This window comes from Eptatretus burgeri, chromosome 10 (assembly GCF_056783735.1).
Source record: "Eptatretus burgeri isolate ZD-2024b chromosome 10, Ebu_testis_v1, whole genome shotgun sequence".
Lineage (NCBI taxonomy): Eukaryota > Metazoa > Chordata > Myxini > Myxiniformes > Myxinidae > Eptatretus > Eptatretus burgeri.
The window spans coordinates 106,516,377-106,542,840 of record NC_140970.1 but is presented as its reverse complement, the minus strand read 5'-3'; the positions used below and the strand labels follow the sequence as shown (position 1 = coordinate 106,542,840).

At 45.7% G+C, this 26,464-nt stretch overlaps 1 pseudogene across 1 annotated transcript; it reads right to left on the bottom strand.

Moving 5' to 3' along the window:
• Positions 1–498: 498 nt before the first annotated feature.
• On the bottom strand, positions 499–25,146 carry LOC147019377 (uncharacterized; annotated as a pseudogene). The gene is made up of 7 exons (XR_015062843.1): positions 24,613–25,146; positions 21,615–21,683; positions 20,178–20,388; positions 17,940–18,071; positions 17,378–17,718; positions 16,705–16,770; positions 499–1,530 (listed from the first exon to the last, which is right to left on the bottom strand). The product of XR_015062843.1 is annotated as an uncharacterized LOC147019377 (transcript).
• Between the last annotated feature and the right edge of the window lie 1,318 nt (positions 25,147–26,464).

Genomic DNA, 26,464 nt, shown 5'->3' with positions numbered 1-26,464 from the left:
TACATACATATATATATATATATATATATATATATATATATATATATATATATATATATATATATATATATGTGTGTGTGTGTGTGTTTAATATTTCAATGGTCAGATCCATACATGGACACTGTCATTGGAAATGGATAGACAGGAACAACATTCATTCCAAGAAAGATGTGGGGATGGTTTCACAACATTTATGATGATCATAGTTTCCTGCTTTACATACTCTGGTATACCATTCCAACATTACTTGGCATTTGTTTAAAATGTTTTTTTTTACAACCCGTTTCAGTCCATCAACAAAGAAAACAACCAGCCATTCTTTTTTCTGTCAAATAGAAGGCCATTTGTTCTCGAACCTGATAAGCTCCCCTCTACTCCCCCCCCACCCCCCCCCACCCCCCCCACACACACACACACACACACACACACACACACACACATCCCCATATTTCTGTGCAATCACTGTTTGTGTCTAAACCATTCATCCATTCACTGTATTTTAGATTATTCATGCATTTATATCAGGGGAGTCTGGAAAGTTTGTAAATAAAGATAAATTGTAAAGTTAACATACTCACCCAAAGTGTGTGTTTGTGTGCTTGTAGTGTCGACACCCCGTATAAAAGGAACATGATAACCATGAAATACTCCATCACCTACATTTACACAGATTTATAAGCAGGAAACGTCAGCAAATTTTATTTCGAAATAAATAAGAATATAACACTTAGCAAACAAGTTCCAGTAACAAAATGTAAATGGGATGGTGTTTATGAATTATAATTGAGAAAGCCAGGCCAGAAACCGATACTCCGTCTCCGGACCCAAACAACCAAGTTCAGGGCCAATTACATGTAAACACACGCACACATAGATACGATAACTAACAAGCTCAGCACAATGGTGTTCATACGGCAGAACTTCATTTATATCATCTTACTAAAGACTACGTGACGATGTATTGGTTCGACGAGAGACAAATCGATATACGAGCCACTGTCCGACAACACTCATTTTTTATCCGTTTCAGATTTAACACAGAAAATCAGTTGATGATGTGTACGCACATCAACTTGTACATGTAGCTCATCACTCAATGTCTATGTGCGCACCACCACTCAAAATTGTTTGATTACCAAGTGCGATGTCTTACACTTTATCGATCATTATAAAGTGTCGCACAAGCAATCTGTATTTTATGAAATGTCATCAACAAAAGATACGAAGCAGAGAAAACCTCCAACTTGCAAACAAATATACGAGCTCAATCAAGCAGTTACAATAACACGGGCGAAAGAAACTGGGGACGTCACAAAAAGAACGCAGTTACAAAAGTTCTCGAGCACATCATTTTCAACTTCTGTCCACCACGTCTTAAGCTTTGAACATCTCCAAACTGTATTCACCAATACTGGTGGGATGCGGTTCCAAAAAAAACGAGGTCATCTCATCTCATTCCAATGATGTCAATGCGTGGAATACACGTCAGCTTCTATCGTGCTCTTCTTTAACCTAGGAGGCTGAAAAAGCCTGAAAAACAAGGATAGTTACTCATTTAAGAATGTCAAACATCATATGAACAAAACAGCATGCTGGACACAAAGTACATCACCACAGAGACTGGCTTGTTTTAACTGAAGGATAAAAGTTGCTGTGAGTTGCTGTGTTGTCATGATTTACACCAATCAGAATTCAAATATTTATTTTCCACAAATTTATTTGTGATATTACTTTTTATAAGCAATTGAAGTTGAAGATTTAAGTTTAAAAAAAAAACCCTTACAACAGAGGCACGGGAGAGCGAGGTTCATCCCGGAAGTTTGGCACGATTTCACAAAACTCTGAGGGAGTAGTTCAGAGACAACACAGAATATATACCTATATACATACATGCATACATATGCGTCAGACGCATCAGACGCATCAGATGCATCAGACGCACCTCCTGACTTATGGTGAGCATCGCCGTGGATTATCTCACACGGTAAAACCGCATAATCCACAAAGAGCAACCATCCTTCTGCCACCCAGACGATTGTTCCCGCAAAGGCAAACCATCCAACCAGAAGGTGCATGATGTGATCGGTGGGTAAATCAAAACATGAGTTTCACTAGCATGCCCCTGATCTCCATTGCACGTGCATGTAATCCTTCACACATGCCCAAACACACAAGCCTTCATTCTTTGCTATTCTCATTAAATATCTCATTAACCATTAACCATGATGGACTTTAATATTGTTACGGTGTAAAAAAAACAACTACAAATACTTTAGAATGGGAAACCAACCAACAGGTTTATTGCGCGACTTGCACATCATCAAAACATGGCGCCGCTTTTCGTGCCGTAAAGGACCCTCCCTCACTTAGGGCAACCTAAAACTCTCTAGTTAAACACAATGCACGCGCATCACCGACCGGAACAAAAGCACATTACTGAACATAACAAACATGTTAACCAATGTTAACTCCAAACACTGAGACTAATTTGAATGAATGAGAAAGCATCCCCAAATGGAAAGCCCGTCCATGCATTCCACTTCGTCATCATCATCGTTTTACGGCAGTTTCCATACTTGCACATGTAAGCCGTGGTTCACCTAGTGGCTGCTTTCCAGGCTCCACGATCCGCTGCGAGCCCTCTTGTTGGGCCTTTAATTCCAGGATCATCTCTCGGCAACACATCCCATATTTTCCTCAGACAGCCTCCAGCTTTCCTTCCATTCACGTTCATATTTATACACCTCTTTACACAACTACCCGACCACATCCTTTCCACGTGTCCAAACCATCTCAACCTACCCCTACGCATAACCTCACTAATGCTTTTTATACCTAACCTCTCTCTTCATTCCATGTTTGATTTCCTATCCTTCAGTGCCACATCACACATCCACCTTACCATTCTCATTTCATTTCGTTAACACCTCCGTTCATCCTCCTTTTTGATTACCCATGTTTCTCTGCCGTACATCATCACGCTTCTAACGCACGCTGCATACAGTTATCCCTTTAATCGGAGAGAGGTCCCTTGAGATGTCAATAGGGGTAACAACTCCTGAAAACCTCCTCCATCCACTTCTAATTCTTGCATTCACTGCTGCCTCACACTACCACCTCCACTAATCATATCACCAAGGTAACAGAATTTCTCTACACATTACAGAGATACTTCCCCATAAACTAACCTTTCCGTTCTAACTGGAGTCACTTATTTACCTGCGCAAACAGCATATTTGAAGTCAGGTGCCACCTGTAGTCTACCCCTGATGCCACTACACATCTTGTGCACCCAGCAGTTGCAGGATTTACACAATGTTGAATTGTTACCTCCACCTTTTCTACAGACAGCACAGGGCCACGTCCTCCATTTTTCCACACTTCCTTCTCCCGCACTACTAATCAGTACTTTCATTTTCCCTGTATTCACTTTCAGTCCTCTGGCCTCCGTTCTGTATATTTACTCATTACCTCTTCCACACTGTCAGCTATCAGCACCAGGCCATCAGCATGCAGGAGTTCCCAAGGTGAACCTCCTATGAATTCCTGTGATATAGCCTCAAGAACCATGATGAACAGGATTGGGCTCAAGACTGAACCCCCTGATGAACACCCACTTTCACTTCAAAATCCTCACTCTGCACTCCATTTACCCTCACAGAGGTTTTTGAGCCATCATACATCGTAACTTTCTCATGGACCATTGCACCACTTCCTGAGGCACCCTACCAAACGCCTTCTCCAAATCCACAAATATAAAAGTACAGTTGTTTATTTCCCCAAGATATTTTTCCTGTAATTGCCGAACGATATAAATTGCCTCTATCGTGCCCCTTCCTGGCATGAAACCAAATTGCTTTTCATGTATATTAACACCCCGTCTTATCAATTTATCCAGGACTCTCTCGACCACTTTCATTCCATCGTCCAGCAATTTCACACCCCAATAGTTGCTCTGAACTAAGGCAACACCCTTCCCTCCATAAATATTCACCATTGCACTCTTCAACCAGTCATCTGGGACAGATGTCTCCCTTATAATTACATTTATCAATTTAGTAATTTAATTCACTCCAATATCACCAGATGCCTTCAGCATCTCTGCAACAATACCAATGCTGCTCGCACCTTTACCATTCTTCATTTCATCGATGGTTTTCTTCACCCATTCGTTCAGTCAGTCCTGTATCCCACGAGCAGTCGTTTACCTGCGTTTTGTCTGCTGCCTTCTGCAGAGGATCGTTCAAAAGACACCACCTCCATGCCAAATAAATAAACTACAAATCCTCCAGCGCACGACATCACCAGGGCACCTGGCAATGTTGCTGCAGATGGAAGTTTCTCCAAAATTAGCATAATGAGTTGAAGTGTGATGATAAAAGGAAAATGTAGCCAATTAAGCTTGATTGATAATTAATTTGAAAAGTAAAGTTTTTGGCATCGAGCACAATGTTTTGTTTTAACCCTTTAATGTGAAATGTATTTGAATACATGATTATTACATCCATGTGGTCGAACATGCATATATTTTGAAATTATGTAGATATGTATACATGTATCCGAGTGTATATATATATATATATATATATATATATATATATATATATATATATATATATATATATATATATATACATACATATATATATACATATATATATATATATACATATATATATATATATATATATATATATATATATATATATATATATATATATATTCCGTTTGAATTTTAAACAACCATATATCTCTTTCCTGTAATGGAAGGTTTCCGTTCTGCCAAACTAGAGGGGGAGCACTCGGGAGAGTGCAAAACCTCCGCTGCCAATACTGCTGGGTCTCTCAAGTGAACCTTATATCTTATTCATTAAATATGATGTCAACAGTGCTGACAGTTATAGTTCTTTTCTCCAACATTTTTTTTGGGGGGGCAGGGGTTGGAAATCACTTAAAACATGTAGAAATGCAAAAAAAAGAAATTGAAATTTTGTTGAAAAAAAAGTTGCAAAAATTTTTTTTTCTCTAACAATTTTTTTTTTTGGGGGGGGGGGTTGGAAATCACTTAAAACATGTAGAAATGCAAAAAAAACACATTTTTTTTCTCTAACAATTTTTTGGGGGAGGGGGTTGGAAATCACTTAAAAGGTAGAAATGCAAAAAAATATTTTTTTTTTCTCTAACAATTTTTTTTCTCTAACAATTTTTTTTGGGGGGGGGGTTGGAAATCACTTAAAACATGTGGAAATGCAAAAAAAAAATTTCTTTTTGGGGGGGGGGTAACAATTTTTTTGGGGGGTGGAAATCACTTAAAACATGTAGAAATGCAAAAAAAAAATTCTCTAACAATTTTGGGGGTGGAAATCACTTAAAACATGTAGAAATGCAAAAAAAATTTTTCTCTATTTTTTTGCTTGGGGAGGGGGTAACAATTTTTTGGGGGGGTTGGAAATCACTTAAAACATGTAGAAATGCAAAAAAAATTCTTTTTGGGGGGGTTAACATTTTTTGGGGGGGGTTGGAAATCACTTAAAACATGCAGAAATGCAAAAAAAAAAAAAATTCTCTAACAATTTTTTTTTGGAGGGGGGGGGACCAAGTCCAAAATTTAATGGCATGATCCTTGGACCATACCTAACGCCCCCCCCACCAAGTTTCGTCGAAATCCATCGAGGAGTTTTTCGATAATACTGTTCACAAACAAACAAACAAACAAACAAACAGAAAGGGGTGAAAACAGTAACCTCCATCCATCTTCGAAGATGGCGGAGGTTAATAAAACATCCCTCTTCCCCAAAACAGATTGACCTTCCAAATACTCTTTAATCTTTATCCAGTAGAATAGAATTATCTATTATTTTATTTCGCTTATTAATATTGAGGGATCTCATGTATAAATAATTATATTGGTGTCAAAGTGTGGCTGGAAGTTGGAGTCTAGCTTCAATAGAATGTGTGTTTCGGTAATATCCAGATGACTGTTTGAACTATCAACTTCAGATTGTAAATGGTTCCCCAGCCCTTGGAATTCAAGCTGACCTATGAGTGGCTGCTGCAAAAAAGGCTACGAGTAATCTCTTCCCAGCACCCCAAAACTAAGCCTCAGCATGCATTCTGTCTCAAAAATTATCAGACATTGTCCCATGATCTCACCCTCCCCACCTTTGCTTATTATACAGGGAACTCAAAATCTATGTACTATTAGGATCAGAGGATAAAGCGTGTTGCTTGCTTGTGTTATTTGATCTCCTCCGATTCTCCGTCTGAATATGTATTAAATAGTTCAAATGTACAAGAGAAATCGAGTATTCTTCGACACTGCTATGTAGCACATGAAGATGTAATTGGGAGGGAGCAGTGTACAATAATTGATGGATTGATAGATTAATTGCATAATTGAAACAAATAAATAAAAAATTTTAAATGATGAATTTCTTAATTGGCTCATAGTATACCCAAACCACCACCGTTTCATCCAAATTTGTAACTTTTTGAAAATCAAGTAATTAATCAAAAAATGAATAAATAATCCATTGATTAATCAATAAATCAAAAATACCGTTTATAGCCAAATCATTTGTTCACCGTCGTGTCCAAATATCAACTTCCTCGCTCAAAAGGTGCCCGAGACCGCACCATGGATAAAAATGAAACTTGGCACATGGCAAGTACTCCTCATGGGGAATAAGTGATTTTTTTTTTTTGATTATTTCATTGGTGGCTTCGTTCTGACATCATGATTGCATGTCGATCACTTTAGCACTAGATGACCCTCAAATTTTCATACTGATGGAATAAATTGTTTGTAGAGGGGAAAAAAAAATAAACAATTGATGACGTCATCAGGCATGTGGTTAGGCAGCCATATCGTTTTGTTTTGTTTTTTTTTAAAACATGCAAGCAGTCAAAAAATTTCTCTAACTGCTGAACAGATAAAGGCTAAACTTGACAAGTATGATCGACCTATCCATTAGGAACAAAATGTTCTCCACGTATGACATCATAGTTCACATGGTTTGGCAGCAATGATTTATTTGAAAAACAGAACCTTTAAAAACCATCATCTCCAGAATGGTTTGACAAATCGAGGGGAAACTTTACCTACACGTTCCCCAAGCCTTAAGGACACCGGAGTGTTCACGAATAATAAATAAGTCACAAGGTCTGGCAGCCATTTTGGGTTGAACAAAAATCTTTTTTTTTTTTAATTTCTCTTGAACTTGAACTTGGTGCAAGTATTATAATGATGTAATAATGTGAGGGGAGGCATATCTGGTGACATCGTGATGTCGAAGAGTGCCCTGATCATTTTTGTATACATTGTCAAGAGTCGTGGAAGAGCTAGAACACAGAAGAGATCACGACACAACAGAACAAAAGGAACAGCATCAAGAGAACGTAAGATGGACACAGAAGCAAACTCTCAGGAAGGAAAAACTGCAAATTTGAGGAGAACGGAGGGGTTCATCGGGAGAAAATATCAGGGATTTGGCTGGGAGATGATCTGAGATGGTGATGAACAACTGTCTTGAAGACCTGGAGGGGAGAATGACATGGAAGAGAATGTGGAAGACGGTTAGACAAGTGACGGGGGGGAGGGGGAGGAAAGAGGAGTAGAGGTGAACAGTGATTCTGAATTGAGGTAGTTTCACAAGAAACGGAATGCAGGGGAACGCACGTGCCCTGCAGAAACCTGGGTGTGGAGGGGGGACAAAAGCACGGAAAGAGCAGATGGTGCAAGACCAGAAAGAAGGTGTGGGGGGGCGGGGGAGAGTAGTACTTCATCAAGCTGTGGATGAAAGCCTTATAAGTGGATTGGAGTCCAGGTGGGCCAATGAAGAACATTATACAATGGAGGATGCTCAGTCAGCAACTGGCTTTGGAGGCCAACTTAGAAATGGTTTGCACAAGAAAGATCATGGCTGATGAGACCTAAGTGTTTGCAGTGGCAGAACTTCAGATTATTAAATAGATGGCAGGGGTGTTGGGGGTGCCAGATGTGTGTGAGATGTTAGGATTGAAAGACATATTCCAAGTGTGGCCAACTTGTGATTTTTGTCAAGGTCTGAAGAGAGGGAAGAGGCTGCAGCCTGCCTGTCTGAAGGATGAGGGATGTCATGGCAGGGGGTGGAGTCATTAGCAAATAAAAAAGAGGATTTTTCAGAGAGTCAGAGAGATCTTTTGTGAAGAGGACTGGGCCCAGAACGCTGCCTTGGGGCACTCCAGCCTTGACAGGGAGAGGAGATGAAAGGATTCCATTGACAGCTAAAAGTAAAAGGGTGGAGGAGCTCCTTGTGAGCCAACAGTCATCCATTTCTAGTGCACAACTGTGTCTGCGGACATCCTCCTGCAGTTGGGTTACTTTTTATTAGGAGGTTGGTGGCAGGATTTGCACTCCAGCCACTCTAAAACCCTTCATTCCATCAAACATTCCAAAAGCACAAAACAATTTTTAAAATAAATATCTGAAAACCCACTCCGTGGGAGTACCTCCTGTGCAGCTTCCCTTCGCAGGGTAGCTCACCAGATGGCAGGATTGGGGCAAAGTCTTCAGAACCCCCAATCTTTGATCGGAGGAAAACCATGGGGTAACCTTCTCAGGTCAGATTGCGGTTGTGTGTCGGGGTGGTGCTGAGGTGTCGTCCATCAGACGGCGGTCTCCTTGGGTTAACCTGAGGCGGTCCCTTCGGGTGGGTGCCTGGAATGTCCTATCCTGACGAGATGATGATCACGTCTCCCTGTTATAATCTTAGCTCAAGCGTGTGGACATCGGTATTGCAGCACTCTCTGAGATTCGAAGACCGGATTGCGACAAGATCATGGCGGATGGTTGCACCTACTATTGGTCTGGTCGCTCTGATGGTTACCATACTCAAGGAGTTGCTGTAGCCGTGTCCAATAAACTGACCCCAATGATAATTGAGGTAACACCGGTCAATAAGCGTATTATGAGACTAAGTGCTCTGCCTGGTCACTCCTTGGGTGTCGTTTCTCTGGTCTCTGTCGATGCTCCGACTGAGGCAAGTGATCTCACCGTGAAGGACACATTTTATGCCACACTCGAGTATGTGATTGATCCGTACCCCAGGCAAGATACTGTTCTAGTCTTGAGGGATTTCAATGCATCGACTGGAACTGATAGGGATGGTTATGAGACACGTGTTGGTCCCCATGGGTCTGGAACTGTGAACCAGAAGAGCATGAAATTCCTTGACTTTGTAAGAAGTCATGGACTTGGGGTGGCTGGTTCCTGGTGTCAGCGCCCACAAGCTCATCATTGGATTTGGTATTCCAACGCTGGTGGTGCGGCAAAGGAGATGGACCATGTTTGCTTCTCAAGGGACACTGACTACCATTGATCAGAGTCGCAAGGCCAGGCTGAATGGCAGAGCTGAGCTGTTCAGGGAGCTGAGGAGTAAAACTGTACGTGCGCCAAGGGTGGACAAGGAGGCCTAGGTGCGAGGAATCTGTTAGGGGGTAGAACATCACCTGCGTTCAAGTGATTCTCGTCCTGCTTACAGGGGAGTTCATGCATTGCGTTCCACCAAGCCCATCCCTCAGTGTACTGCAATTAAAGCCGAGGGTGGTGGGCTCTTGTCAGAGGAGTCCAAAGTGAAGACCTGCTGGGCCAGTTAATTTGAGCGGTTGTACAATGCTGTTCCACCAGCTGTCGAGTTCGACATCAGGGGTGTAACTATCCCTATTGCTGACCCTCCAATCAACTGTGGTCCACGTTCGTTAGTGGAAACACAGGTTGCGGTGAACCGGTTGAAATGGGGTAAAGCTCCTGGGATCTGTTGCATCCATGCAGAACTTCTCAAGGCTGGTGGAAATGCTGAACTCAGGTCATTGCATGCAGTTCTGTGATCTGCCTGGAACACAGGCATCATCTCAACTGACTGGAAGCGGAGCCTTGTTGTCCATCTCTGGAAAGGGAAAGGTGATCGCCAAGACTGCAGCAAATACCGAGGGGCGACGCTGCTCTCAGTGCCGAGCAAGGTCTTTGCTCGGATAATTTTTGATAGGGTTCGCCACCATCTGCTTGAGCACAAGCGTCCAGAGCAGTCATGCTTTACACCAAAGAGGTCAACGATTTTCCGTATCCTTGCTCTTCGGGTCCTCACAGAACGCAGACGAGAGTTTCAGCAGAGGCCACTTGCAGCCCATGTTGATCTCTGTAAAGCCTTTGATCCAGTGAGTCGGGATGGCCTCTGGAGAATTCTTGATCTTCATGGGGTGCCACCAAAACTGATCAATCTGATGTCTGAACTCTACTCTGGAACTGAGAGTGCTGTGAGATGTACCATCTCTGACTTATTTCCATTTGTTACTGTAGTTTGTCAGGGGTGTTTACTGCCCCTCACACTTTTCAGCACTTGTATGAACTGGATTCTGGGGAGGATGTTGGAGAGATCAAGTTGCATTGCATCATTTGGGAATGTCAAGATCTCTGACCTTGATTTTGCAGATGATGCAGTCATCTTTGTGGAGACTTTAGATATCCTTTTGGGGGCCCTCAGGGTGCTGAATGTGGAGTCGGAGCTGCTGGGATTATGGGTTTCCTTGGTCAAAACTAAGATCCAGGCTTTCAATGACATCGTAGATGCTGCTGTCCTGTCTGTACCTGTTTGTGGTGAGGATGTTGAGGTCACGGAGCTATTCACTTCCCTTGGAAGTAATGTTCATGTCTCTGCTGGCTGTGAGTCAGAGGTCAACAGACGACTGAGTCGTGTCTGGGGAATTCTGGATTCACTGGATCATGGGGTGTGGCGTTGCTCGTACCTGTGCGGGAAGACGACATTCTGAGTCATCGTGATTTGGTACCTGCATAGTCCGTGAGCATCAGCTGCGGCTGTATGGACATGTGGCTCATTTTCCTGTCGCTGATTCTGCTCACCAGATTCTCAGCGAGGGAGCCTCGTGAGTGAAGGAGGCCAATGGGATGGACCACATGCCTCGTGGTTGCAGCAGGTTGATCAGCATCTCAAGGAGATGGGGTTGGGCCAGGCATCTGCTTGGGGATGGCCTGATGGAGGCCCCTGGAGTACCGGCAGAAAGTGGACGCAGCGACGCGCTGCTCTGGTGCATGCTCCCATACCTGACCTACAAGTTGGTTGCAAGAGTAGAGGAAGTCAGTCAGCCATATGTGGAGTTGGCCTCAGATGCCATAGGCAGAGAGTTTGGAAAGCATGTCAGGATGCCAGACTATCAAAAACACAAGATATGTCCAGAGAGACAGCCCTGAACTCATGTCTGACGTTGAAGGCGTATATCCATTTTTGGGTGAGTCGAAGCAGCAGGTCCAGGGTAGAATGACCTGGTCTGAAACCAAGTTGGTGATTTGAGATGAGATTGTTGGAGAAAAGGAAGGATTTCATATCAACTACGATGATGGATTCCCAAGACCTTGCTGATGATTGGAAGTAAGCTGATAGTCTGTTGAGGGAATCAGTTTTTTCACCTTTTTCTGTAATTCAGTGATGTTGCCTGATTTCCACTCAGATGGACGATGATCCCACCCAAATTACATGGTGAAAACGGCAGTGAGAGGTCGTGCAAGAGCAGCAGAGCAGGTTTTTCGGACTCATTAGCTGATGCCATCTGGTCCAGTTGCAGAATCAGTCAATGATTGTCAGAAACTTCTCCACCTTCTCAGGTGAAAAATATAGAGCTGAAGAGCAGTTGGAATTGACTCAGTAGGGTGGGTACAGACAGTGAGGGGTCCTAAACCCTGAAGACCTGTTTCTTCTGCTATGGCCACTCATTTATGCATGTTAAAACTTTGCATGCTGTTTATGAGGTTTACAGGCTATGTACAAGTGTTACATGGTCAAGATCTCCAAACATGAAATTCATTAAAATATATATATATATATAAATATAAACACAAAAGGAACACCAGACAACACAGAAGTAGCCACACGGGACAATCAACAGTTCAGCTCCGGTCAGGTCAGGTGTAGTCTCCATCGAGAACATTCACCATCATGGGTCTGCCAGCGGTTCGTCTGGCCGCTATTTTACATTCCATTTACATTGGTAGTGGGAATGGAAGATGTTCATGTCGGCTCCATTTCACTTCTGTGGTGTGAATTTGTATATTTTGCTCTCCATCAAACTTTGTGATATTAACTCCACATAGAATGTTGGTCTTTGAAGAATGGCAGAGGTGGGTTCCACTTTCCAACAGATCAAAACTGTTGGGTCCAATCGAACATTATATGAACTCGGACCACCTAAAACTCTTGAACAATTATGTACTGTATTACATCACGGCATCCTGCTCCTCACATTGATACGTGGCCCAAATGGTGTGCTGCATGGTTAGAGTAGAGCCAAAACTTCCTACTGGTTTTCAAAAAATTTTTTTTTAATTACAACTCCCTGTGTCTTCAAGTAATATAATTTGTATCATTATTTTCATCGTGGTGTCAAGCAGCAAAATTTTCAATTCAACCTCTTTGGAGGAATTTAAATTTGGATATGTGGAAATACAACAAGGAAGCCATCGGTAAACAGTGCATGTTCCATTGTGACATCATCTTGTGTTCATTGGGATTGCCATCATAAAAAAAACCCCACTGAGCCAATGCAGCAAGTCAAAACAGAAACCGAGCTTTGAGTAATGGGAGGGGGCAGGACGGGGTGTAATGAACTAAAAATTGTGGAAGAAATTATATTTTATTTTAATACAGAGTCGAGGCTCATGTAAGAGCTAGAAAACTGAAGAGTTCAGGATGGAACAGACCAAAAATAACAGCAGGAGGAGAAGGAGACACCAACAGTGGAGTTGAAGGGGAAGATAGAGGGAGACTTGGACAAACAATGGGGGTGGGGAGGAATGGGGGGCAGGAAAGGATGCACAGATTGGACAAGATGGATACAGAAGGAAACTCTCAGGAGGGAAAAGTTGAAATGTAGAAAGTGGGGGGTTGGAGGTTGGGGTTATAGAGTGAAGTAGGGATCATGGTTTTGGATTGGGGATGATATGAGATTGTGGTGAACAGCTGTCTTAGAGACATGGGAGGAAGAATATGATTCAACAAAATGTGGAGGTCGATTCCACAGTCAAGTAAAAAAAAATAAAAAATAAAAAAAAAGGAACGAATGAATGGAGATGAGCAGTGATCCTGGATTTCGGTGGTTCACAATCAGGGAGTTGAGGGTGGACCGTGGGGAGGAACCACAGAAAGAGCAGAGGGTGCAAGACCAGAGAAGAGGTGGAAGAGGACAGAGACAACCGACCTGTCTGCCATGGGAAAGTGATAGGCCCATGGACTCATCTTCAGCAAGGAAGATTCCAATGTTTCCACAGCATCAAGCTGAGAAAGAAATGAGGCAAGAAAGCCAGCCCACAGGGGAGAGCAGGATTCAATCAAGCTGTGGATGAAGGTCGTTCAGGTGGAGGAGTTCAGGTGTACCAAGGAAGGACTTTGTATAACGGATGATGCCCAGTCGGAAACTGGCTTCAGAGGCAAACTTTGAAATGTGGTTTACCCAAAAATGATTGTGGATGATAGCAAGACCCAGGAGTTGAAATAACTGAAATGCCTAAAGTGGACTGTTAAAGTAGATGTGTGAATTGGGGGGGTGGGGGCGGTGTTTACCAGATGGTCCTTTCGGAAAGAGCACGGGAGGACGAGTGAGATTTGTCAGGGCTAAAAGACTTTGCAATTGTTTGACCAGCTTATGGTTTTGTCAAGGTCATAAGAGGGAAGAGGCTGCAGTTTGTTGTCTGGAGGATGTGGGATGTCATAGCAGAGGGTGAAGTTATCAACAAATGGATAAAGGGAATTTTACAGAGTCAATCAGATCATTAATGAAGATCAGGAATATGAATGGGGCCCAGAACACTGCCCGAGGAGCGTACAGGGGTGGTGGGGGTTGTTGGAACACAGGAATTGTTGTTGAAGGCACAAAGTCATGCTGTCGGAACCACAGGATGGAAAAATATTCCTTGTGAGCAAGAAGAAGAGTAAGAATAGATTATGAAACAAGCAGAACACAGTGTGCTCATGACAGAGAAGAAAGGAAGTTCAAACATTTTAATGTTTTTAAAGGATCTTAAAGGAAGACAAGCAGTTTTTTCAATGAAGATGTTGAGAAAAGTGTGGAGAAGAAGGTGTGGTGCACTTTCTCAGGACCATATGCAAGGGCGAAGACCAGTTGCTGCCAGATTGTCATATGATGTTGAGTTAAAGGATGTGCTCGAACACTTACCTGGCGACTTAGAGATGATCTAGGGCAAGGTGTCGTGGTCGTGCTGCAACTGAAGATCCACGAGTTACTACGTGCCGAGTAGTCGAGTGCTTGCTATCAAAATCCCTGCATACCGGACGAGCAATCTCTGGGTATTCACAACGGAGGGTGTCATAACGTGAAGGAGATGTAGCTTTCAGAAACATGCGGCTGATGGAGGGTGTATGATCGATGATTCCCAGCACAGTAAGGCTGCTGATCGTGATGTCAATGAGCTTGTGATGTCTGACATCCATGAACAGGCAAAACTGGCAAAGAAAATCAGCTCCAATGATGGGTGGAAGCAACTCAGCAACCAGAAATACCCAACAAAATACTCGTCCCAGTCCAAGATCCAGCGTTGAAGATCTCTCCCCGCAGACGGTGATGGGCGAGTGCTTCATTGCCCGCAGCTCGATTGATGGAGGCGAGCCTTTGCTTTTGTGAAAAGATAGTAAAACACTCACTTCGGCACAAGTACTCAATAAAAACCTCCTACCTGTTCCCTTGTCAGTTATGTAGAATAGGTGACTAGATGTGTCACTGCCAGTCTGACTTGTCACCGCTAGGTCGCTGGCATTGAAGTTTCCCTGCTCCGAAGGGCGGGACTGGTATGAGCATGGACTGATGCTTTTGTGAGCTATTTCTCCATGCTTCCGATGGGACCAGCACATCCGTTAGACGTGTTGGTGGGCACTTGAGCTGGGATTGTGTCCTCTCGATTGACTTTGAGATTGACCATGCCCTCAGCTTCTCCTCCTCTCTTTCCACCTGTAGTTGTCTCATGAGAGCTTGTACATATCTGAGGCTGTTAACCTCGGTGGATAAGGCACAAACTTAGTCTGGTTGAGGTGAAAGTTGCTGTTGAGGTTTTGAAACAGCTCCTATGTGCACAGCAGAAGACAAAGGACAAGAGACTTCCATGATATTGTCGGCAAGGTCCACCAGTTGTTCGATGTCAAGAGCCTCTATAGTTGAGGCCAAGATCAGTTGGACGTTGGTGGGAAGTCTCTGGAGAAATAGGTGTTTCAAGATGGTATTCACCAATGTATTGTCTCCAAGCAGCTGTGTCATTCTTCACAAAAGCTGATAGGGTTTTCTGTCACTCAGCTCTTCAGAAATGAGTGGTTGGTGTAATGTCTTTTGCTCTGAAGCTGAGGTATGCCTGATGAACTCAGCCTTGAGTTTGATACAACATTCTGAGGCTGGAGGAGCAATTAGGAGGTCACTCACTTCTTGCACTATTTTTGGCTGAAGAGATCCAATACCATAGGCAAAGTGTGTATCCTGGGTGGGAACATGCATGGTCAGGAACTGCACTTCAACTTGCGCAAACCACACTGTTGGAATGGCGGGCCATAATGGAGGGAGTTTTAAACTAATGGCCACTACCGGTGACGAGGGTACCTCAGCAGAATCACCTCGGTGGACATCGTCGTCGGATGTAGTTTCGACGGACATGATAAGTAATCATGTCGGGATCAATGACATAAAATAGAGTTGGACTTCTACTCATTGCTAAAGGTTGATGACTTGGTCCAGTCTGAGCGGTGTCCCACAAGCTGTTGAGTTTGAGTGCAGGTGAAGACAGTCACAAGTTCAATAAGAAGCAAGAAATGTCGCATCACCAGTGGGCCAATTTGGCATTGTGTCCACAAAATATGATTCACTCGGTGACTCGAGTGTCATAAATGGCCAGTGCCCATGAGAATTTCATATTTCCGCAGGGTGATCAAGGTCCGCCAGCAACCCCTCCTGCTGAAACTACCAAAATCACGAATCACCGCTCACCTTCACTCTTTCATTCCTCTTTTCCCCCCACGTTTGGAATAAACTCCCACACTCTTTTCACTCCCATTCTTCCCTGCAGGCCTTCAAAACAGCTGTTCACCACCATCTCCTATCTTCCCCATCCAAAACCTCAATCTTTTCTGTCCCTGTTAATCCACCCCAAACTTACCTCGTTCAAATTCCATGCCTTCCTTCCTGAAAGTTCCCCGTAATGTAAGGTCCTGAACTGTAATGTCCATCTTGTTTACCCCGTGTTCCCCGCCCCATCCCTCTCCCTTCCACAGATCTCCTAATGTCTCTGTTCCCCAATGTTTTGTCCTTCCCTCTCCCGCCCGTCTCCTGCTCCCCTTGTTGTGCATTGTGTGTAAGCTCTCACACAAGCCTTGACAATGTATACAAAAGAAATAAATAAATAAATAAATAAATAGAAGCTGCTCAACAAAAAGGGTTAGATGCTCGTAGTCCCATGGTTGAAAGGAGTGACAACACCAAAGGTAAAGCCATGATGCGGCACATGGGATGAAGCTCTGTGAATCAAGAGAGGAAATGCATCAATGAAGAGCGGGCTGCGAATGTGGTTCAACTCCAGTGAAACTGAAATCCGAGAGTCATTGACATGAAGGTGTAAATCGCGAGCTTCCAGGAAGGGAAAAGTCGTCACACTTATGTTCATACCTTCCTCCATGCCTGTCCACCGAGGGGGAGGTCCAAGAACCCGATAGTAGTGTGGGGCAAAAGAATCTGTTGGAAACCAGATTATTTTTTGAAAACACAACAAAAAAACAAGTCTACACTACTTCCATTGGTTGGACAAGTAAATTAAACAAAGTTCATGATGTAAAAGGACCAACTAGTTGGCACCGATAAAAAGTACATGACAACCAGCCCACACTGCAAAAGAATGGACAAACAGGAAGTTCAAGTGGAATGAAATTGCTGTGGAGTGGAAAGAGTTCTTTTTTGTAATTTGTGAAGTGTGGAGAGGAAATAGGATAACGAAGAGGTAGAAGGAAAAGATTTGGGAAGAAAGTAATTTGGTTGAGTAATTTATATGTTTGTCCTCCAAAGTTTTCAAAAACCTTTCATCAAAAGAAGTGCAAATTCAGTGAAAAATGACAAGTTTATATCCATTGTAGTCATCCGTTATTACCACGTGGCCTATATTTTGTGACATCGACACTCGAACAGCAACAGCATTTCAAACTGGATTCCATGCAGAGAAACAATCGACATTTAACCCCCTTTTTTAACCACCACACCACACTCCAAATTGTGGTTCTTTCTTGAAGGGAAATAATGAGAAAAGTTTTAGTTTTAAGATAAATAAATAAATAAAGTGAATGCACACCAACGTCCTCAGGAGTCTCTGGGCTGTCTGCGGGCGAGACTGCATCACCGACGGTCTCCGTGGGCCAGATTCCAAGCCGTTGGAAAGACCGCTCGGATCCAATACACTCTTCTCAGTCACCATGACCACCTCCGAAGTGAAGTCCACGTCAGATTGCTCATCGACAAAGAATAGTTTGGAAGAGGCAGACAAAGACTTCACTGCAGCTCGTGTTTGGCCATAAACTCGAGATGCTGCTGCCAACTAACTGTTGCCATTATGGAGTGATGGATCACTCATGGTGGGAGCACTATTTTCGAGACTTGAACATTCATACTTTGCAGAAAATTCACTGTGTGGAGCTGCAGTGCAAGAATAAGGAAAGAAAAGGCGAAATTCAGTCACCAGAGTCAAATGGAGTGCATGTGCAGATGATATTCCACGATCAAAATCCAGTAGAGCAGTGGAGATGCGGAACTACATTTCCACATGCAAGAATCATTGGTTTTAAACTGATCAATCATCCCATCAATAAATCAACCACATCGCATTCTGATGTCAAATTTGGGGAAGGATCGTTTGCCTGAAGCCAGATTTGCAGTCCTTGGAGGAGGAAGTTGCTCTGCACCACCACGCATGCCACATCCTATCCGCTCAGACACCCCAGAGACTGCCGGTGTGCTGTGAAAACAATCTTCTGTACTGAAGTAGCATTCTGTGTTGGAGAAACAAGCCAAATGGGAGAAATATTCACATTGTTTGTACTTATAAAATCAGTTTCGTTTTATAAAAGACACCAAATGAGTTTTGTGTAAACTACTAAAATCAATAATTAATAAATAAAAACCCATATACAATCTTGTTGCTTATAACTTACAACAAAGTTATCTTGTCGACTTCATAATTATTTTTAATAAGAGGAAATCATTCGTAATCATTGGAGGGTAGGGGAGAGAAAGGGGGAGGGAGAGGGGAAGGGTAAGGGAGAGGGAGAGGGGGAGGTAGAGGGGGACGCAAAGAGGGAGGGAGACGGAAAGGGGGAGGGAGAGGGGATGGGGAGGGAAAGCGAAAGGGAAGGAGGGAGAGGGAAAGGGAAGGGGAGGAGAGGGAATGAAATAACTATGTTTAAAGGTCAGAACAGTCCTTCCAGTTTGGCGATTCTCTGTGATGCAAAGTGGGGGATCAGTTTGTGTTGTTTTATTAATACAACCATTTGACAAAGATAAAATAAAATGGGGGCGAGTGGGAAGGGCATAATATTTTAGCATCAAAGTAGAGACTGAGAGGTGGTCAAGTAAAAATTATATCCCATTGATCAAGATAGGGGTGTCTGTGTCTGTCTCTGTCAACAATTCATATTCATTCTGATTTTCAACAATTAAAAAAAATATTAAAAATATAATTTTTAAATTACCCCCGTGCGGGAGTGACGGTCATCTATGTGAGAAAATATATAGCCTCCTGAAGGTAGGGCAGTTTTTGCAAACTTTGAAGTCACGTGACGCGAAAACGAAAGCGAATATCGAAAATCTGGCCCGACGAAATTTCGATATTGTCCCATAGATTTATATGCCACAATCAAATTCAAGATCGCTTGAGAAATGGCGGAGGAGATAGAATTTGAAAATCGTCATTTTCACAACTTCAAAGGCCTCGTGACCTTGACCTTGACCTTCGGTGACCTTGAAAGTCATACCATCGTGTACGTCTCATCGACATCTATCAGGATCACTAATGACCAGATCTCCCACTTCAACTTCATTGTGAACGGACGGACGGACGGACGGACCAAAGGACATCGACACCCATATTATTAGGTCATGCTCGAAGAGATGACCTAATAAAATGTCATAGTTCCCTTTTTAGTAATTTTGCTTTACAGCGTTTTTAGGTCATCTCTGCGAGCATGACCTAATAATATGGGTGTCGATGTCTTTTGATCCGTCCATCCGTTCACAATGAAGTTGAAGCGGGAGATCTGGTCATTAGTGATCCTGATAGGGGTCGATGAGACGTACACGATGGTACGACTTTCAAGGTCACTGAAGGTCAAGGTCAAGGTCACGAGGCCTTTAAAGTTGTGAAAATGACGATTTTCAAATTCTATCTCCTCCGCGATTTCTCAAGCGATCTTGAATTTGATTGTGGCATATGAATGTATGGGACAATATCTAAATTTTGTCAGGGCGGATTTTCGAATTTCGCTTTCGTTTTCGCGTCACGTGACTTCAAAGTTTGCAAAAACTGCCCTACCTTCAGGGGGCTATATATTCTCGACTGGGCATGGTAAAAGTTAGTGAATGCTGTCATTGCATAGCAGCTGACCTTGTATATTATATTTATACATTTTCTGCCGAAAGTGGCAAAGTTTCAAAACCCGAAATGTAAACGTCGGCATTTATTTTCAAAATATAATTTCGTGCGCGCGCGCCAAAATGCCGAGTCATCTTTAACCAAACTGCGCTGTTCGAGCTGCGCAGTGGAGCTGCGCAGTAGTCTTCGGTAGAGATGACCGTCACTCCCGCACAGGGGTAATTTTTTTTCTTTTCCTTCACTATTGAATATATTGTTACGGCTGTGGGGGTAGATGGAAGAATTTAATTGGGAATTTAGCATTGTGTAGAGTTGCTTGGTCCGTGTACGAGTAGAAAGCATCTCGATGTAACCAAGTTAGGGAATTTGTGAGTCCAAGTGTTACGTGTCACCACACAAGGGGTGATGCGGTGTTATTTAGCCGAGGGAGTAAGAATAACTTCCCCAGTATGTGATTGCCCTCTGATTTCGCTCCCCCCCCCCCACCCCATGTCTTTATAACCAAAACCATGAGGAAGAACAAGCACGCGTGCCGAGCAGGAGAAGCCCTGCCTTCCCAGGTTTGGTGCGAGCAGGCCACGCCCTGGAGGCAGAGAAGAGTAAGGAGCGCACAGGAGAGGTGGAGGTGGTTGCGGATCTTGAGAGATCGGTGTGATCGAGGTCGAGGGCAGGCAGGCTTGCGCACTTTTGGATTGTGGAAGGTTTCCATCTGGATAGGACTAGAGGTTGGCAGAGCGCACACACGAGGTCAGTGTGAGGAACGCACGAGGCAGGTGGCACTTTTGAAGAGGTCTGGCGTTGGCTCGCACACTTTTGGAAAGAGGAAGGCTGTCACATTTTGAGCCTCCATGTGGAAAGCCTCTCGCGGATTGCCTGGCATACGTCTGCCCTGCTACGAAAGAAGCACCTCAATTCCAGTTTGACAAGGATCAGCTCTGGGCCAAGCTGAGTACAAGTATACTTGAAAAGGAGGGATTTTCTTTTTATTTTGTATCCCCATTGTCCGTATCCGAGTCTGTGTGCAAGGCCTCGACTGTAGGAGTTATTTATTTATTATTACTATTATTTCCTTTTGAATTGTCGTCTTGTAAATATTTGTGCATGTTCATGAAATGTGTTCATTTTGAAGAAACTGTATTCGTGCAATTATAGTTTGTTCGAGGATAAATCCCCTTGTGCTGTCTTCCTCCATTCACGAGGCTCCATCGCTGAGAGAATCTGGTGAGCAGGATCAGCGTCAGGAAAACGAGCCACATGTCCATACAGCCATAGCTGACACTCATGGACCATGCAGGTAACAAATCTCATCCGAGTCTCTCTCAGCAACCGCTCATTGGACACAAAGTCCGACCAGCGATAGCCAACAATTCTCCGAAGAGACCTGGTACAAAAGGAATCAAGTCTCCGTCTCAGATCCCTGGTCAGAGTCCAAGTCTCGCATCAGTAGAGCAAGACTGGAAGCACCAAGGACCTAAAGACTCGGACTTCCGTCCTCCCGCACAGGTACCGGCAGCGCCACACCCCATGATCCAGTGAATCCATGACTCCCCAGGTCCGACCGACGTCTGTTGACCTCTTGCTAACAGCCATCAGAGACATGAATATCACTGCCAAGGTAAGTGAATCTCTCCGTGACCTCAACATCCTCACCACAAACAGGTACAGACAATATACAGGGCATTTCAAAAAGTGTGATTCAGCTTTAAATGTTTATTTACAAAGAAACAGAAACCTCAAGAACATGAACCAAACATTTCTTGAAAGCTTGTGAGATGGTATTTTCTGTCACTGATTGCTATTGCATTAAGTCACTGCTAGAGTTCGTGAGAGCCCAAGGTCTGAAAATGGCATTTATGCAAAATCCTTGTAATTGACATTCTCGATGTGTGCCCCTCCTGACTCCAAAGTTCTGTCCAACTTTCCTGTAGGTCTCATGTGGCACTACCTGGAAGTAGTCTGACACCTGCTGCTTCAGATCATCTCGTGTGGCAGGGCAGTTGGCATAAACAGAGCCCTTGGCAGCCCCATAGAGGGTTCACGGCTGGGCTATGGGGTGCCCAGTCAGGAGTGGTACCCAGGACAATGATGTGGTTTCTGAAGAGCTGTCGCAGGAAAGAGATCGTGTCACCAGCTAGATGCGGGGGTGCACCATCCTGCAGGGCAGAGGTATGCGCTCCACTGAGGCCCTTCTAGTTTAGATACGTAGCATTTTCAGTGACGGTTTAAACAAATAAATAAATAAATACATAATGTAATTATTTTAATATAAACCATTCTCAGTGACGCACATAATCACAATTCAATTGCAGAAACTGTGGTGTACTGAATGGGAGATGCTTAGCAGGCAGACACGAGGGGGGGAACAGTCGAGCCGGGCTGTGTTGCACAAGCGCGAGCGCGGGCGTACTCTGCCCGGCGGCTCTCCTTTATTACGTATGCACCCGCACAAGCCGCGTTCGACTACTGCATTCCTACGACGCCTCAGGCAGCGCGCACACCTTATATCCCTTGCAGATACGATGACCACTCCGACCACTCCCACACCACCATGCCTTTCCCCGTAGGCCCGCAGACTCCACCACACTCCTCCCCCCTAAAACTATGATTATTAAATGATCACCATTATAAGAAGCATAAACAACACGAAGGACTTCGGTATAATAATCATGAAAATAAAATGAAAACAGCGAAGTATAACAGCACACCACATCATATAATGCGTGAAAGCGGGTTAATGGAGCTGCCCCGACCAGATTCCGAAGACACAGCACCCCCCCCCCCAAACTCTGGCCGCGTTACCGAAATGAAGCAGCAAGGCGAAAAAAACCACAGCAGCCCTACCCAGCGGAAACGCCCCCAGGCGGCTCATGCGGACATGGCCCTCGCCGAGGTCGTGGCGATCTTTCGAGCCAACCTCCCCCGGCACCATCAAACGCCTCCGGCCCACTCCCCCCAGGCAGACCCGACGTAAATAAACATTCCGAGGCCGGAAGCCCGCTGTCTGGAAGCCGTGGCGCCAGCAGCAGCCTTGATCGACCTTGGCCGGGGGCGCTGAACAGCGCTCCAAAACAACTCACGCACCACAATCAGTTGAGACGCCAACGCCCGTCTAAACGGCCTTGAGCGAACACAGAGAGCTGCGCTCGCAACCAGAGGTGGGGGTAACGCCGACCAGCGCAACAGTCTTGGTTCCGAGTCGATCTCCGAGACCCACACGGCAGCTAGACGGTCGCAATTCCATTTAAACCACACTTCAATCATAGGCTCGTTATAAATCACTACGAACATCACTCGAAGCATTGCAAACTCATGTTTCCGTACAGCGCGGTCTTTTGATAAACTCCCAGCACATGACAAAGCAACTACCTGCGGCCCGGGACAATGGAAGGCCAACCCAACCTCTTTATTTGCCACCACTGCTCCCAAAACCCCTACATCACATTGATCATAATACCAACCCCATTGACTGATCTCCGCCAAATCCACTTTCACACGAGAACTGCTGGCATTTATTTCAACAACGTTAAATTGCATCACTAGAGCAAGGAAAAACACATATGCCATGAACAACAACCCACAACCCACATCACGAGTCTGTTTCTTGGTTGTCGACACGATGTTGTGACTCGTGACTTCCTTTAACGCCACGGGCTCACCGCAACCTGTTGAAGCTGCTCGAACAACACCGCACCTCGCATCATGCACGCCGCCGACGCGCGAGAGCCCATCGCGAGAGCTGGCACGGCTCCTGCCGCTCCCGAACCGCACACCGCCGTTGCAGGCAGCAATGAACGGCCGCTCCCGTTGCATCGACGCGGCTCCCGCCGCCAGAACCTCGCCCTCGGTACTCGACGAAGGCATCGAAGAGAGCACCGGCACACCTGAAGGTACGAACCGGAGATCCAGCCCGAGGTGCGCCAGCCAGTCCCGACCCAAAAGGACGGGCCCCTGCCCTCGCCCCACGAACACCGAGAGTAGGGCGCTTCGCCCCCGGTAAAGCACCGAGACGTCGGGCGCTGCAAGCGGCGCAACCGCTTCGCCGGTGTACATGCGCGATGCGCGGGCAGCACGAGTGGACTCAATTCGACACCCGATCTGTGCCTCGATCACTTCAACCTCCCCTGCCACTGATCTTGTCATCTCCGGATCAATTGGAAGCAGGTTTTGACCCGGGACGGAAGGATCGCTTCGCACACCGCCATCTATGACTGTAACGATGGGCGATGACCCTCGGCCCACACACCGTAGACGACCTCGAGTGCTCAGACCGCCATCCGAGTGATTGCATTGCAACGCTCGCCCACGACCCGCGCCGCAGACCGTGCGCGTGGCCGCGCGTGCCTGGCCCATCGCGATGACCCCCAGACCATCTGCTGTGCCCCGACCATCGAGACCTCGGACATTCTCCAGAGCTTGCGCGACGTCCCACGCCGCGTTCAAGCCGAAACGCGTGTCCTCGTTCTTTAGCCGTGGCTTTGCAGAAATCATTCCCCCGATCCGTCGTGCCTCAACAAAACGAAAAGTGAGCGCGGCCGTTGCCCACTCGACGTGGCCGAAGTCGATTCCGACGAAGGCGGGCACGCGTACGTTCTCCGTGCACCGACCCTCTGCCATGCTCGTGCTGGCGAGACCCTTGGCTCCGTAGCCTGGAAGCGCACGGGTCATTTGCCGCCCTGCACACGCCGATCCGAAGATCCTCGTCAGCCAACTGTGGTGTACTGAATGGGAGATGCTTAGCAGGCAGACACGAGCGGGGGAACAGTTGAGCCGGGCTGTGTTGCACAAGCGCGAGCGCGGGCGTACTCTGCCCGGCGGCTCTCCTTTATTACGTATGCACCCGCACAAGCCGCGTTCGAGTGCTGCATTCCTACGACGCCTCAGGTGGCGCGCACACCTTATATCCCTTGCAGATACGATAACCACTCCGACCACTCCCACACCACCATGCCCTTCCCCGTAGGCCCGCAGACTCCACCACAGAAACAAGACTCGAAAGAAAGTTCAAGTTTGTTCACTCGCCAGCTATCTTCTTCCCACACGATGCAAACATCCATATCGATCATGTCCACCTTGTCCAAGGACAGCACCACGTTCGGGACAACGGGTTCATGCACTACAGCCACGAACCCCGCAGAGAGGACCACCGCCCGGCCACAAGGGACAGTCTGCAGGGAGACATCATGTCGGTGTGTTCGTTCGCTCCCATGGGGGTGCTTGACGTTACCAGCACCCAGATCGAGTCTCCGGGGAGATGCCAAAGCGCACCCAAGAGCGGTGCGACAAGTTTCGGCTTGGAATGGACTCCTGGTGTGACGTCGTCCCTGAACGGACTCAGTTCGACGCAGCTGGACGTTTTGCCATTCCAGGGTCTGGAGCAGGTGCCGAAGCCGCTCCAGTTCCCCCTCGTTTTCCTCTATTCAATCTTGCCGCGACTCTGGAGCCGAGGCTGCGGGAGCCTGTACCTGCACCTGGTCCATCGTTTACACTTAGAGAGAGTGTGGGACCTTGCCTGTTTCCCAGTTTAAAGGGACCGCCTTTGACCACGCCCACCCAACGCACAGCTCACCTGTTTCGTGGTAGGGACCGCCTTTGACCACGCCCACCCAACGCACAGCTCACCTGTTTCGTGCTTAGGACCGCCTTTGACCACGCCCACCCAACGCACAGCTCACCTGTTTTGTGGTGGGGACCGCCTTTGACCACGCCCACCCAACGCACAGCTCACCTGTTTAGTGGTTGGGACCGCCTTTGACCACGCCCACCCAACGCACAGCTCACCTGTTTCGTGGTAGGGACCGCCTTTAACCACGCCCACCCAACGCACAGCTCACCTGTTTTGTGGTGGGGACCGCCTTTGACCACGCCCACCCAACGCACAGCTCACCTGTTTAGTGGTTGGGACCGCCTTTGACCACGCCCACCCAACGCACAGCTCACCTGTTTCGTGGTAGGGACCGCCTTTGACCACGCCCACCCAACACACAGCTCACCTGTTTTGTGGTGGGGACCGCCTTTGACCACGCCTACCCAACCCATAAAAGCCTCGTTAACTTTTTTAATCCATATTTGCTGTGTTTGAACAACGTCAACTCCACGTTCCTGTGCAGCACAAGGCTGCGAGTAGCATCATTGGCTGGCGGCATGGCTGTGCCGCTGATGGCAACAGTGCCCCTGTTACCAGTACGCTGGTACTCATTTTGCCGACTTGGGAAGGATGACAGGCTGAGTCAACCCACCTGGTGTTAATTAAATGTAAAAAGGTCAAACTCAAAACTTGTGACGTATGAGTTCTTTATATACTAATGCATACATTAATGGGCGTTGTTAAGGGAAGTCAAGTGACACGCCCATGTTCGGATGCTATGCTGTGCTGTGCTGTGCTGTGCTGTGCTGTGCTGTGCTGTGTTGTCTTGTGCAGTGCTCATGTCCAGATTAAACCTGTTGTTCCCACTTCAGAGTCTTCGTCCCTGTCTATTGAGTACATTACAGTGGCGACGAGGATGTCTTTGTGCATCGGCATATCGCAAGAATACGCAGTGGGCGATGATTAGGAAGACAATACCGATCATATGAAGCAGTACTTCGTGGCAAACAAAATGGACACTGATGAGGACGCTGAAAGGCGGCGAGCTGTATTACTGACCGTATGCGGCGCCCCGACGTACAGTAGATCGGTTTCTATTTTTAAAAAAATTGAAAGTTGCAAGTCTCACCCCCCCCGCCCCCCAATTTCTTTTCCTTTTGATGAGAAAACACCACTGATGAAGTTTCAGCCAAATCGCACAATGTTTAGGG